This window comes from Sceloporus undulatus, chromosome 2, assembly GCF_019175285.1.
Source record: "Sceloporus undulatus isolate JIND9_A2432 ecotype Alabama chromosome 2, SceUnd_v1.1, whole genome shotgun sequence".
NCBI classification, from domain to species: domain Eukaryota; kingdom Metazoa; phylum Chordata; class Lepidosauria; order Squamata; family Phrynosomatidae; genus Sceloporus; species Sceloporus undulatus.
Window position 1 is genome coordinate 141,250,262 of NC_056523.1, and position 15,963 is coordinate 141,266,224.

At 41.2% G+C, this 15,963-nt stretch overlaps 1 protein-coding gene across 4 annotated transcripts in view; it reads left to right on the forward strand.

The window, feature by feature from the left end:
* Nucleotides 1–15,963, forward strand: part of LOC121923844 (MYCBP associated protein) — a 74,726-nt gene that overhangs the window by 1,174 nt on the left and 57,589 nt on the right. The window lies entirely within an intron of this gene.

A 15,963-nucleotide genomic window follows, 5' to 3' on the forward strand; every position in this document is an offset into this window, starting at 1 on the left:
TAATAATAATAATAATAATAATAATAATAATAATAATAATAATAATAATAATAATAATAGGTTTTATTTATATACCGCCCAATCACTGGGAATCCGAGTGGTTTACAATAGAGGGGATAACAGACAATTCCCTGCCCACAGGCTTACAATCTAAAAGACACGACACAAAAGGAGAAGGACCTGTTGGAGGGGGGGAGGGAGGGAATCAGGTCCAGCATTCTTCTCTCCCTCTGAGGCCTGGACCAAGGCAGATGGACCGGAGGGAGGGCTCTTCTTCTTCAGGCTGGGCCAGCCTACTCTCTCCCTCAGAGGCCGAATGATGACAGTTAGGGAGGGAGGAGCCTCCTTCTTCAGGCCAGCCCCTGATGGTACTGGGCCAGCCTTCTCTCTCCCCCAGAGGCCGAAAGATGACAGTTAGGGAGGGAGGAGCCTCCTGAAATGATGAAAATGCTTTTCTGCCTGGGATTCACTTGCACTGAGTAGAAAACCAAAAAGTGCTTCCCTGAGAGTAACCTGCCATATAACATCAAACTAAATCTGGTTCCAGAATTTGCTTCCTATTTGGCATTGTGTGCCTTGGTCCAGCCGTGAATCTCATTTCAGATTCCAGGCTCCTGTTCCATTTTTTCCCTGACCATGGGCAGATTCCAGACTAAATCTTGAGTTATGATCTAGAATTCAGAGTCTAGCTAGGCTGCTGGACTTAGTTTGTTTATTAGCCATCTTATAGCTATCTCATCCTGGACTTGCATCTTAATAGTATCCTTATCCTGAGCTAGGCTTTCAGATTTTACTAGCTGTATTTAGAGATACCAGGAATTGAACTTGGCACCTTGTGAAGCATGTATACTGTGAATGACTGACACCACATGAACCAGTTTGGGTTTGCTTTTAATATTGAATTGGACATTGTCTTTAAACTTACTGGCTCCTGATCCTCTCCAAGATCACATACAGTGGAGTTTCTGGTGACCAGCTAGTGTTATCATTGTGTTGTACTAGTCATGAGAAATGATCATTTAAGCTTGTCCCAGAAATTTAGCTCTGATGAAACACATGTATGTTGATCCATTTGCTACTATATATCTTGAGGTACTCAGAAAGAAAAATAAACACACACAGACTGAGTAACAGTAATAATTACATCAGGGTTCTGGTAGCACCTTTGAGACTAACAGAGAAAGAAGCTGGTAGCATAAGCTTTCATAGGCTTGAGCCTACTTCCTCAGATACATGAGATCCCTTTGCATACTGAATTTCCAGACTAGCACATCCTTAAATTACATCAGGGGATATACATGTATACATAATACTATACATACTCAGCCTCCATCCTTCATTTGTATGGCAACACGTAATTGGTGATATTAAAAGGGATACAAATACAGTACCAATTTTAAAAACTATACAGCAGACCCTCCATTTTCGTGGGGGAATCGTTCCGGAACCCCCTGCAAAAATGGAAATTTGCCAGTATTCAAGCCCCATTGGCTTGAATGGCAGCACGCCCTATTTTGTCCCCCTCTGTTTGCCACCCACGAACGGGCAAAGGACGAAGATTTGAAGTCCGTGAAAACGGAGGGGCAACTGTACGTAAGTTGTTGTCACAGAAGCAGATTGCATCAAGGAGTTGCCAAATAGGGGAATGGGTCCTGTGGGACTTGCTCATATGGGCTGGAATGCATAACTTTCTTTCTTCATTTAAAAAAAACAACCCAAACCTTTATTTTGGGCACGATGTGAAGCAAATATGTAAATATATGTATTAACTCATTGTAGCTACCAATGTTTTCATGAGATTCCTTCTTTACAACTCAGGATAGCAGCATCCAGATTCTCCATGGTTTTCAAGCACCTCTGTATGAGTGGTGCCACTCCACAGCAGGAGGGATAGTAGTTTGCTATGTGGGGAAATGCCCTGCTCTCTCTTTCCTCCTACAGAAATAATAGCTGATTTTCCTCAGCAGGAAGTTGCTCAATGGGCTTGAGAAAGAAAGAAAAAGATTCCTGACTGTTGTGACAATCTCTGCATGCCATGGGGTATTGCATATATAACAGGCCTACTCCCTTTATTGACACTTCGAAGTTGAATCCAGGAAGTCACTGAGGTTAAGTGACAAATACACAATTGTGAATAGTGGCTCTGTGTTTATGTAAGGGGGGGGGAATCCTCTAATAAATATGAAAGTGGTCACCAGTTATCTTCCACTTCTGTATCATGGAGAAATGGTCTAAGCCATTTTAAAAAAAACACCTAGCTTGACCCACAGTTTCTCTGCCAGTGGAGAAGGAGCCATGCGTTAATACCATTCTTACTCAGGAGAGCCAGGGGTCACACAGTCTTAACCTTTGCACTGACCTTCTTGCCCCATGTTCACAATACATTCTCTTCACTGTTCGGCTCCTCCTTTCAACCTGCTCACCTCTCCCTCTGTAGACCTGTCTGAGGATTAAGATCTGGAGGAGGAGTCCTCCTTGGTGCCTCACCATCATGGGCAATATACCTTCAGATGAAATGGGAGAGGGCCTTCTCTGTTGTGGCATCCCAGTCACAGAATACCTCAGAGGGCCAACTGGTGCCAACACAGATGGCATCAATTAAAACCTGGTTTTTCCTTAAAGCCATTGGGGCATAATTGATTTTACCCAAATTTGCACATGTTACAGCTTTTAACAGTCTTTAAAATTGTTTAATATGCAAATAAAAGATTGTTTTATTTGGTTGAAGGTTTTTTTGTACACCTCCCTGAGACTGTATGATGTAGGATGAGATACAAATATTTTAATAAATAAATACTAACATTTTATTCTTTAAAAAAGAAGTCTGGTCTGCTTTTCCTTTCTCCTCCTTTATTGCCTTTGGCATGGCAACTGTGTAGAAAATCTTGGCAAGATCCTCAAAGCTGGGTAAGGAGATCAACAGGACTTGACAATTTGTCCATTCTTCATATTCATGTTCTGAAGACTCCCTGTAGCTCACTAAGCAACTGTGTGGAAGAACAAAAGCCAGTTTTACTCACTGTACTTGTTGCATTACAAGCCTTTGAAATGGAAACAGTTGGTTTCCTAATGGTTTGAGCCCTCTGAGTCTAGAATTGCAACCAGATCTCCTAACCATGCCTTTGTGGCCACTAAGCTTGACTTTAAAAGCACAGTGAGGAGTCACATTGCTCACTATGGATGTTGAAGAAGCAAACCAAGACATGTAGGATTCTGATGAACCAATGAGAGGAGGGACTAGGAAGAACTGATGTAAGGTGTGAACATTTCACTAGTGTTGTGAAAAAGAACTGCTTCAAAGCCCTAACCAATGTATCTTTTCACATTGCAGGGAAATGATTTGCAGTTTCATCCTGACTTTGCTCAGAATGGCTTTTTTACTCAATTTCAAATGGTAGATAGCTATTTTGGTTTCTCATCACTATTTTTTTTTTTTTTTTTTTTTTTTTTTGGTTAGCTGACTTAATGGCATTTGAGCTACCACTGTGAGGTGTTAATGCCCACTCCACAAATCCAACTCCTATTATTAAGTTGTTCTTGTTGTGTGCTTTCAAGTTGTTTCTGACTTACACCAACTCTAAGGCAAACTTATCATGGGGTTTTCTGGCAAGATTTATTCAGAGGAGTCCTGGAGGTTTGTCATTGCCTTCCCCTGTGGCTGAGAGCATGTGACTTGCCCAAGGTCACCCAGTGGGTTTCATGGCCAAGCAGGGAATTGAATCCTGATCTCAAGGGTCATAGTCCAACACTCAAACCACTACACCACACTGTTCAGTGAGGACTTGTAAATGAAAGGACTCCTAAATCTGTAAATTCTGCCACTGTGAGAGGGCTAACAGATGGTTCCTGAAATGAGCAGAGTGCCCCAACTTGCCTGGCTCCATCATAAAAAAGGTCCAGGTGGTATAACCCATGGAGTCTCTGTCCCTTTCTTCCAAGGGTCACAGAAAGGTGACTAGTGATCTTCTAAAGCCTCCTCTTAGCCTGCAAAATATTCTCACTCCTTCCTAAATCTGAAAGCTTCAGGCACTGTGACTCAGTCTGTACAGAATAAAGAAGTGGGTTTAGCTTTTGTTCATTCTTTGTCCCTCCAGGTCTGGTCTGACAAATGTCATTGTGACAATTCTGCCTCAGGTCAGGTAGAAAAGTCTACTTCTTGCAGGCTGTTTAATGTGAATGGCATGCACATTTGGTGGCTTTGCTGCATATCCACCGATGACAGACAGCCCCAGAAGGCTTGCCACATCTGAGTCTGAGGGACCACAATGTTTCCAGAGTCCAAGGTTTCTAACAAGATGCTCCCTTGCCACCAAACTTTGACAAGCTGATGATGGCTGCATGGGTTGCACAGGGTAAGAAAAGAACAAATATAGCTCAAATTCTTATTTCCTAGCACAGTGAAAGAGTCGCTTTGCTTGGTGTACCAGTACCAGTTGAAGTTTCTGACCATAGCTCTGGCTCTACAGAAGGGTGATGTTCCCCTAAAAGATCTGGGTGAAAAACATTTTAATGTGTCCTTTTACAGGCACATGAGGAATTTGCCCTTATAATTAAAACTGCCCCTACTACAGGGGTAGGCAACTGTGGGGAAGGCAGGCACCAATTCTCCCCCCTGCAGGACTCACCCTTTCCCCACAGCAAGCCCTAATACCTCCATTTTCCTTTGAAGTCCTTCTCAAAATGGCAATTTGGCATCTCGCCTTGTTGCCATATTATCAGGAGAGGCCCTTCTGTCAGTCCCACCACTGTCACAAATGTGTTTGTTGGGGACGCAAGACAGGACCTTCTTGGTGGCTGTCCCTTGCCTCTGGAACTCCCTTTGCAAGGGGGGCTGGATGACTCACTCCCTTCTGTCCTGTCAGCAAAGATATTTTATTCCAACAAAGCAGAGAATTTTTAAAGAATGGGCTAAGAGTGCTGTACTGTTGTAAACCGAACTATTTTTATTGCTTTTTAATCTTTTAGTTACAGTTTATCTTTTTAAAGTGCAGTTTTAAATCACTGTAATATTGTGAATAGCTTAATTCCATTTTAATGTTAAATTTTGTTAAGATTTAGCTGCCTTGTCCTTTTTAAATTGTAAGCTGCCTTGAGTCCCAATTCTGGGAGAAACATGGAATATAAGTACAGTGGACCCTTGCTATATGCTGGGGTTTGGTTCCAAGATCACCCGTGTATAACAAAATCCGTGTATGCTCAAGTCCCATTCAATATAATGACATAGCAAAATGGTGTCCCTTATAAAAATGGCAATTTGAAATTTATACTTTTTTGGAACATTTTCAAACCGTGGATTCTTGAATCCGTGTATAAAAAATCTGTGTATAAGAAAGGCAGACTGTAACTATAATAACATATAAATCCAAATAACCTTTGAGCCCCATCCAGACCTGAAAATGTTCTTTTGTGGGGTATCACTTATTAGTCCAACTGTTCTACTTATCCTTCCATCTTGGATTCTCCAAGATTGCTTCTTATTGTGAAGATTTTTGGGGGGTTTTAGTGGCGGCAACTTTAGCCATGAGAATTTCAGATCTGGAAGCACTTGCAAGCAAACATCTGTGTATTTTTTGATACTGACTCCTTCCTTTAAGCCAATTCTAGAATTCCATTCTATTACTCAGAATCTCATTTTATCTGATCTTTTCTGAATCCCTCTCATCCTCCATGTTTCACAAATTGGAAGTAGGTAGAAGATTCAGATTTATATTAAGAGAGTATTCTTTAGACTTTCAGAATCCCCTTTTTTCTGTTATCTGAGGAGCAAGGTCACTATTTTTACTATAACCAAGTGGTTGAACAATCATGCTTAGAACCAGAAGTGTTTTGGATTTCAGATTTTTTCAGATTTTGAAATATTTGCATATAAATAATGAGATATCTTGGAGATGGGATCTCCAAGTGCAAACATTAAAATCAGTTATGTTTTGTGTACATGTTACTGTATATACATAGATTTTATACACAATATTTTTTTTAAAAAAAACTTGTGCATGAAACAAAGTTTGTGTACACTAAGCCATCAAAAAGCAAATGTGTCACTATCTCAGCCACCCGTGTGGACAAGTTTGGATTTTGGAGTATTTCAAATTTCAGAATTCCAGATAAAAGAGACACAATCTATACTATGCAGTTATCAAAGCCTGGGTAAGTTACAAACTACTCAGCCAGAACTGGAATAAGATCAGCGTTCTTTTCTAAAGCATGTTTTTCTGAGACATACAAAGCAGCCTCATGGGCTATCGTACAACCTTCACCAGGCATTATACAACACACCATTATGCCTGAGCAGAAGCTGCTTTTCGCAGACAGATACCACAGCATGTTATTTCCCCCTAGATGTCAGTCACCTTCCCTCCCAAAGAATGTCAAGTTAGTTTTTTGTGGTTTTTTTGGGCTATGTGGCCATGTTCTAGAAGAGTTTATTCCTGACGTTTTGCCAGCATCTGTGGCTGGCATCTTCAGAGATTCTCTGAAATGTCAGGAATAAACTCTTCTAGAACATGGCCACATAGCCCAAAAAACCCACAAAAAACTATGGATGTCGGCCATGAAAGCCTTCGACTTCACAATGTCAAGTTAGTCACTTATCATGATTGTTCAGTCTTGTCTGTGGAGAAGGAGACATCCCGACTCATCCAAGTATGGCTGGTGCCTCTTTTGTGGTGTGTATTTAGCGTATTTTGGTCTGGCTGTTGCCACATCCCCTTGGAGGGCTTTTTTTTTAAAAGCTGGAATTGTGTGAGAATTGTGTTGCCTTCCAAATGTTACCTCCAAAGGTCTCAGTATTCCTTACCTTGGGTATACTGGGCTGATGTGTGTTGCTGTGTAACAACATCTGTAAAAACATAAGCCCCCAACTCCTGATCCACTGTTTCCATTAACTGTCTTAATTTCCTCTATGATATCCCATCAAAAAGTGGGGGAAAGCCAAGGAAACCTTGCTATAAAGGTAAAGTTTACGATTACATGTCCCCTGGGTAGCCAGGGTGGCAATCAGAATTTGCCCATTGCTAGATGCCATCTTCTTTGCAGACTACATTACAGTCCCTTCTCCAATGCAGGTAAGGGAGAAGACGAACATATATATTTCCTACTCTTTTTCCTGAATATTCAGAATGAAGCTAGTGGTCTAGTGCTGGTAGAAGTGCAATAGTATTCCAGTTCCACAACCTCCAACATTTCACAGTAGTGTACCTAGTATATTTGACACCTAGTGCAAATCATTTTTAACAATCATCCTCTTATTTCAAGAGTCTCTTCCAGGTTTGGCAGAACTGCTGGCTGGACAGCTGAGACTGGCATTTCTGCCTGGCCTGCAAAGCCACCAGACACAGAAGACAGACCAGTCCCACAAGTGGCTGCTTCTACACTGCAGAATTAATGTAGTTTGACACTGCTTTAACTGCTATGGCTCAATGCTATGGAATTCAGGGATTTGTACTATTGTGAGATAGTTAGCCTTTTCTGTCAGGGAGCTTGTGTGCTACAACAAACTACAAATCCTAGGATCCCATAAGACAGAACTATGGTTGTTGAGTAGTATTAAACTGCATTAATTCTGCAGTGTGGCAGCAGCCGCAAGTTCTTTCCTACTCAGAAGTAAGAGAGGAGAGGAAGGTGGTGGCAGAAACTAAGAAAGAGTATGTTTCTTAAGGTTGGTATATGGTTTTTTTCCCCTCTTTTGTTTTTGTTTTTTGCACCTGGCCATATAAAAGCAAACACACACCATACAAAATCAGTAGGCCTGAATGGATTCTGCTATTTTAAAAATACATATTCAGAATTTAAAAACTACAACTCCAACTGGATTACTAATCCTTGTCATTGAACCATGGAATAATACTTCAGTGAGGTAGGATGGGGCATATGTATTATCCCTTCCGTTGTCCAATCACTCATCATTTTTCCTTGGCATTCCTACACATACCAGCCCTTACCTGAGTAACCTCAGGATTTATCACAGCTACCAAGAAGCAGGATGCTGTGAGACATAGAATTTTAGGCATGCACCCTAATCTAGGTTACTCCATTCATCTCTGCTGATGACACCCAGGCCTAGTACCTGTCCTAGGGCACTGCCCTATATATGCTTGCTAGAGGCCATACTGCAAGTAGGGTGTCAAGGAGAAAAAGGTTTTACTACACCTTTGTAGTGTACACAGAAGATGAAGGATATTTGTTATTTCTTTTAGAGCTTAAAAATGAAGTATATCCTTCAGGTTACCTGTTGGTTTATGGAGACCTCATTAACTTCATAGCATTCTCTTAGGCAATAAATATTTGGACCTGGTTTTGCCTGTTCCTTCCTCTGAAATATAGCTTATAGCACTTAGTATTTCCTGGCGGTCTCCCTTCCAATCAGGACTGACACTCTTTAGCTTCGAAGATTAAATAGGATCGGACACTTTCACAGTATTTAGGATCTTTAGAGCTTACCTTTTGTGAAATGCCTGAAACGTTCACTTAGCAACATGAAGGCCAAGAGGTTTCTCTGTGTCTATGAGGAAACTAATTGGCTCAGTGGAGGGGTGGTGACCACTGAAACAAATGTAATTTTGAGGGTCATTTCTTTAAGGTAACGTATAGAAGAAAAAGTGACCACCTAAATTCTTGTCATGCTTATGTTTCTATTACCTACACAGTGCCAGGTTTTGATGACATAAGAATTACATCATTAAAAGATCTGAGGAAGTTGACTGAAGTCTACGAAATCTCATGCTACCAACTTCTTTCGGTCGGTCTCAAAGGTGCTACAAGATCTCTTTGCATACTAATTCTACAGCCTAACACAGCTATAACTTTGAATAATGAAAATAAATTTGCAATTTCCTAGACAAGTATTTGGGTAAAATCTAATTGCCAATCCCAATTAGAGTAGATTCATTAATTTAGGGAGACTTTTAGACAGGTTTTGACATAGCATTCAGTGACTGGTTTTGTGGGTAAGCTCCAGCTGGGAATAGTCTTTATGATACCAAAGATTTAAAAAAAGAAGAGAAAAAGCTAACAAACCAGTAAATGTTATATAAAGTACCATATCCCCTGGAAAGTGAATTTAATGTTAGGAGCTTTGTTATAGTAAAAGTAATAAAGCCAGTCTTTAAAAAATGAATTATAAAATCAGGAAAGAAAAACTATGATGCGCTTTTACTGTACTGTAGCCCATACACGGTGGAATGAGGGAAATGATAAATAGATTATAAAGCCAAGTGACATTACCTAGTATGAGAAATCAAGACCTTATCTGATTTTGCAATTCAAACCAGGTCCCTGTTTTCAAGGTGGAATTGATGCTTTCGAGTTCTTCACTGCAATACTGAGGTGTTATTTTTTCCTTAATGTTTATATGAAATATGGCACAGTTTGGCCACAGCCTTCTGTTCCCACTCACTCTTCCCCTTTTCTACATGGCATTGGTTATATTTACTCTGTTAAAACAGCACAACAAAAACAACAACAAATGTAATGTTGAAATGATTGTAGTCTTGATTGCATTAAAAGCATTAGCTACCTTACTTCTAAATACAGTTCCAGATGCTGGGGCTTATTTATTATAAAGCCCATTCAACTGTTTGGGGTCTTAGATCACCTCATTCCCTTCAATTGTGCTGATTTGGTGATGACAGTCCTGATTGATCCGTAGTTCCATATTTTAAGCTGCTTTTAAAATGTCACTTTCTAAACATCCTGCTGTTTCTGTTATCATCACATTTTTGTGTTACTTTTGTAAGTGAGTAAAGAAGGATGAGATCGGGCTCTAGTCTCACTGCAGGTTCACAAAAATTTGCACAGGAAAATTTTAGTGTTGTAGGTTACTGAACTTTATTTATTGTTTCTTTTAAAAAAAATTAATTTCTTTGCTATCTCACCCAGAGCAGCTCACACATGTCCAGAATAAGGACCCTGGTTTTGGGAATGCTCCAGAGCCCCAACCCACTTAAATCTGATCTTATAATCCAATGCGTAGGCAACTACAGCTCCTTCCACTGTTAGATTGTAATTCTTTTCAGCCTTAGCAAGCAAGAGAGTGACCAATATTGGGAGTTGCAGTCTAGAAAACATTTCGAGGCCATAGCTGCTTTCCCTGATTAAATAAATAAATAAATAAATCACATTACGATTACCTTTTTTTTAGTATTTTATAAATGCACATTTGTGCATCAACAATGAAAGTGTAGAGGAAACATAAATGAAATTAAGGAACCGAAACTTAAGCCAAGCTGCATGCTAAAATTCTTTAATTAATTAATTTAAGAAATTATCATAATTAAACAGGGATTCAGGATGGAAAACATGGCAAAGGAAAGCCATAGAACAATAAAGGAATAGGATGAGGAAGATTTGTTTTTCCTTCTTTAGGATTCTAAGGAAGAAAAGGCTCACAGGAAATTGAGAGAGAAAGAGAAAGAGAGAATATAACTGGGTAGGACAGGAGGCTAGATATTAGGAATGTTCCACTTCATGTGGTAACTCACTACATCACCCTGGGCTAATAATTCAGTCTGTCTTAGTCTCAGTTTCTCCACCTACGAAAAGAAGGATAATGAACGTGAGTTCTGCAGATGAAAAATTCACAACAAAACCACAGCATTCTCACAGTGTTAGTAGCAGGAAAGGGAGCATAAGGCAACCAACTGGAATGCAGTGAATTGATCTGGACAGGGGCAGGGCTCAGTTATCCTCAGATGGCATGTCCTAGTGGCGTCATTAGTGGCAGGTCCAACCAGCTGAACAAGTCTCATTCTGTGTTGGCTGAAATTCCAGCCTCTATTAAACAAACATACAGCTGAAGGTAAAAACATAGATCAGGCCCGCAATTCAAAATGCTGATTCAGAGATAAGATTAATTTCCGAGGCAATTTAAATCGAGGAATCATCATATTGCAGGAAACTGGCAAGATGAGCATCCTAAGTTCTTACCAAACATGCCTGTGGAAGTGATAGAGGTGATAGTTAGAAACGTTTCAAGAACAGTGGCAATTGTCAAATGACATCTACTGGCTTCCCTTGATTTGAATAAATCAATACATTAATGAGCTCAATTGTGGTTTTTAAATATAGTTACAGTGCTTTCATAATACACAGTTATAGTTCTATGTTTCCATTTTAACTACCATGGCTGCATCCTATGGAATTCTGGAATTTGTAGATTGGTCAGAGGAAAGAACTGGCAAAACCACCTCTGAATATTCTAAGAAAACGCTATTAAATTCACAGGGTTGCCCTAAGTCAACAAGCAAAGCTGATTGCACAGACACACACACGGACACACATACAGAGAGACACTAGAGGAGCTCTTTGGCTGAGAATTCTAAGTGCCCTTCCCTAAAACGCAAATCCCAGGATTCCATATGTTAGAACCATTGCAATTAAAAGTGGAATCATAGGCCTATAACAGAGTAATGTTAAAGATCCTTTCAGTCAGTCACATGCCCTCCTCTCTCACCCTCCAAAAACCTTGGAATTGGCATAGAATCATAGCATGGTGGGTTAAAAAATGTAGCTGGCAATAGTAATCCAGAGACCAAAGAAGGTGAGGGCAAACTTAAAATGTTTCAGGCATTTGATCCAAAGTGGAAGTGGTCCAGCATCCCTTTGCTGTTCAGGTTTGCCCTTTGCAAGACTGAAGCAGATGCTATCTATGCACAGTTCTGATCAGCTGCTGGTCTTTGTATTGGCATTAATTTTTGTCCTCAAAACCTGAAGGTAATCTGAGCCCTGGCACTCCTTGCATCAACATCAAGATACTAGCAGAAAATAGCAAAGACGTAAAACAATTACTGAAGAAAGTCAAGGAAAATAGTGCAAAGGCAGGTTTACGATTAGCCATTAAGAAAATAAAAATAATGACTACAGATGATTTACATAACTTTAAAGTAGATGATGAAGACATTGAAATAAAGATTTTTCCATATCTTGGCTCAGTCATTAATCAGAATGGAGACTGCAGTCAAGAAATCAGAAGACTAGAGCTTGATAGGGCGGCGATGAAGGACAAGATCCTGAAGTGTAAAGATATATCATTTAATACTAATGTTAGACTTCTCCATGCCATCATATCTCCAGTTTCTATGTATGATTGTGAAAGCTGGACAGAGAAGAAAGCTGATAGGATGAGAAGCAACTCATTTGAAATGTGGTGTTGTAGAAGAGTAATATGGATACCATGGACAGTCAGAGACAAATACATGGGCCCTAGAGCAAACCAAGACTGAACTCTCCCTAGAAACCAAGGCCTGATACAGACAGCGCGGAAGCACCATCCTAAGGCCAAAACTAGGGCTGGGGAGTGCACAGCAACCGCAGGCTCCCCAGCCCTAGTTTGTATGGATGACGCCATTTTGAATAAGCACCCATCTATACACAGCACGTGATGATGGTGTCATCCACGCACTGCCTCCACATGGACCAGCGTGTGCGTGACATCGCTGCATTGCTGGAGGGTGCTTGCACCGCTCTATCTGCGGTGCAGAAAGGAGCTCCGAAACTGAGCTCCTTTTCAGCATGCTCTTCACTCCTGCAGTAAGTGAGAATGAGGGCAGGGAGAAAGGGGCTGGGTGGCCCCTTTCTCCCATGGCTGTGCCTGTCGGGGTGTCTGGGGGCATGCAGCCCCAAGGATACCCCTTTTCCAGGCCATGGGGAAGCGTGCCGCTTCTGTGTGGCCTGGAAAAGCACTGGATTGGGGCTGCAGGGACTGCTGGTATGGCTGCCCTGGCCCCAATCCCCTGTGGAAAGGGCCAGGTGCAGGTCACCCCAAGATGACTAAGACTGTTGTACTGTCGCCATATCAGGGGAAGACATGACATACCACAAAAGACAATAATATTTGGTAAGACAGAAGGCAAAGAGGAAGACTACATTCCAGATGGATAGATTCAAAAAAGGAAGCCACAGCCCTGAGTCTGCAAGCCCAGGGCAGGCCAGTAGATGATAGGGTGACTTGGAGATCTCTCATTAGGTTGAAGTCAACATGATGAGTAGTTAACAGCAGCAACTCCTTGCATCCCTGTCATTTCACCACTGAAGCCAGGAGGAAGTCAAGCTCAACTTACAACTGAGATTGTCACACCAAGCTCTCTTTCTATATCATGTCCGTACTACTGCAGTGAGAACAACCTAACTGTGAAAATGCCCTTAACGTGATGGTTCAAACGCAGAGCTGGAAATAAAGCCCTTGGTTCAGAATGGCATTGTCATACATTTGAATGCTAATTTCAGCTATTTGACTGAAAGTTCTTAAGACTTATTGCTGCTTATGGCCAAATACATTGGTGTAACTATGTACTTTCATACCACTTTCTCCAGAATAAGCAAGAAGAGAGCAGGGACGTAGCCAAGTTGGGGGGGGGGTCCTTGGGGTCCGGATCCCCCCTTTCCATTAGAAAAATGAATGGTGTGTGCTGCTGCACTGCCACGTCCAAGCCCCATTATAATGGTGGCACTTAGTCTGGAACCCCCCCCCCCCTTCCTAAAATCCTGGCTACATCCCTGAAGAGAGAGTACCTGAGCATCCATGGATCCACCTCTACTTTGCAGGAAAGAAAATGAATGGGCTAAGGCTGTCAAACTGAAAGCTGGAGAGGGCATTGTTGTTGTTATTTGTTGTTGTGTGCCTTCAAGTAGCTTACAACTTATGACAATTCTAAGGAGCTACAGTACTTTTAATGGTTTGATTCCAGGTTCTCCCATGGATTCCAAAATCCATGAATGCTCAAGATCCATTAAATGCAATCGCATTTTAAATGACGTCTCTTATATGAAATGGTAAAATCAAGGTTTGTGGATGCTTTAATCTGTGGATAACGAATCCTTGGATAATAAGGGCCAACTATAATGGGAATGGGTGCAATTCTACCATGTTTCTACCAATCTGGGTTGTCTGAGGTGTCACCATGAGTTAGAGAATTCAACTATGCTCAAAGGTAGAAGGTAATGGTGACCAAAAGCCTCGAGGAGCTTTTCTCTATGCATACAGGTTCCAAGGGAAACAGAACTACAGAGGTGGATTTTCAGATTTAACAGAGTTTTATTTATAAGGGCGAAGCACACATACATGCATACTCTTACATAGTACACACTCACACAAGATCCTATTGATATAAAAAGGGGCTAGAGTGGAATAGAGATAAGGCCATCCAATGGATATACTGCACCTGAATGGATCCTGGTACTGGTCCCAATTGCAGGGATGTTGGAAAGATGACTCTACCGCTCACTTCACTCATGTGTTTGGCAAGCAATAGAGGTGCTTAAGAAAACCGACATAGATTCAGGGTACAAAGGGAATACGCCAATGAAATGGGCAAATAACCCAGTATTTATACACATTGTTTCTCACTTGGGCAAATGCAATGAATTTGATCTAACCAAAAGGGTCTTTGATATGTTTCCGAGGTGATAGCACCAAAGTGTGGAAAGATGGTAATCAAGTGCGCACTTCAAGCCAGAGAGGAAGCCAAGCCATGCCTCGGGTTCTGTGTTTCATCCCAAGGCTTGAATCTCTTTGTTCTTGAGATTGGGGTCCTCCACCTCCTCCTCAAAGCAAGCTGACATGGCACCCCTTTTGCGGCTCCTGGTAACCCTGCCTACATGCAGAAGCTATACTATCCAAATGGCTCTGTATTCAGGGCACTAGTGTTGTTGCAGAGCCTTATCCGGTTTTGATATCAAAAGAGGAGGGGTGGCCCTCAGGGACCCCCCCCCCCCATTTTACTGTACTAACAGGTGATGCCTGTTTGTCAGGAAGTCAAACAGAAACCTGTACTGATTGAGATCTGTCTGTCTGTCTGTGCGGGTTTCTATTTAACTTCCTCTCAAACAAGCATCACTCGTGGTTGGGCTTTTGGCCACTTCTGAATTTTTGTTTGGTACCTTTAGCAAAACAAAACAAAACAAAACAAAACAAAACAAAACCCCAAAAGTGGCATTTCTATCCACTGCTTCCACAATGGGCTGATTTCAATAGGTCTCCATCTGGATGCCAACCAGCATGAATATTTGATAAATGCTTCCCCTCTTACCTTTCTATTGAGTGTCATTATTTTGGGGAAGAATTCTTTCAAGAGACTCATGCTAGTGGTGGGCAAGGCCTGAGTGAAAAGGGGACAGGGGCATGCTTTTTCCTCTAACTCCCATTTCTCACCTTCCTGGCCCAACTGCCTTGCAAGAGAGAGACAGATTGCTCCCTGGAAATGTATTGATTATTGGCAGAGGGATGCTTTCCCCCCACTCCGTTACCTTCACTCTGTCCATTTCCACTTCTTCCATTTCATTCCTTCCCATCCCCTAACTGTATTGAATTAGGCTGTAGAAGATGTGCTACCTTTAGGCTGCAGGTAGCCCACCTCTGGTGCATATAATCTCAGTCATTTCCTTTCAAACATAGGGAAAGACATAAACATGATCACATCTGTATAAGGGCTGATTAAAGCCAGTAAAACAATTAAAGCCTATTACAATCACCCTGGGAGGCAAGAGTAAACTGCTGGAGCAGGGATGAAACTTAAAGTGGGATAATTATAGCTCCTTTAATTGCAGCTTCTACTTACACTGGATTTCCATCCACTCTGCTTTTGTGTGCATATAGCTTCTAAAAGTAATAAAACCTCTCTTTTAACTGTGACTAAGATATTTAATATTTATAATGTTTCCACAGTAGTCAAGTGTTGTGTGCAGAATTAGTAGACACTGTCCTTTCTCACCTATTTGCCATCTTTAAGTAGAAGCAACATAAGGAAAGTAGGAGGTAAGGGAATAAAAAGGTGGTGGTGGTGGGGAACTGAACTGGAGGGGCTAGAGAAGAGAAGGGGGGAAATGTTCAGATTTTAAAATGTACATTTTGGGGACAGGTGGCATAAAATGAATTAAGCTGGAATCTTGTTCAGGTAATACAGTAACATCAAATATTTGTAAGAATCACTTGTATTTATCACAGGTTTCATTAACTGTAGTCCCTGGTGC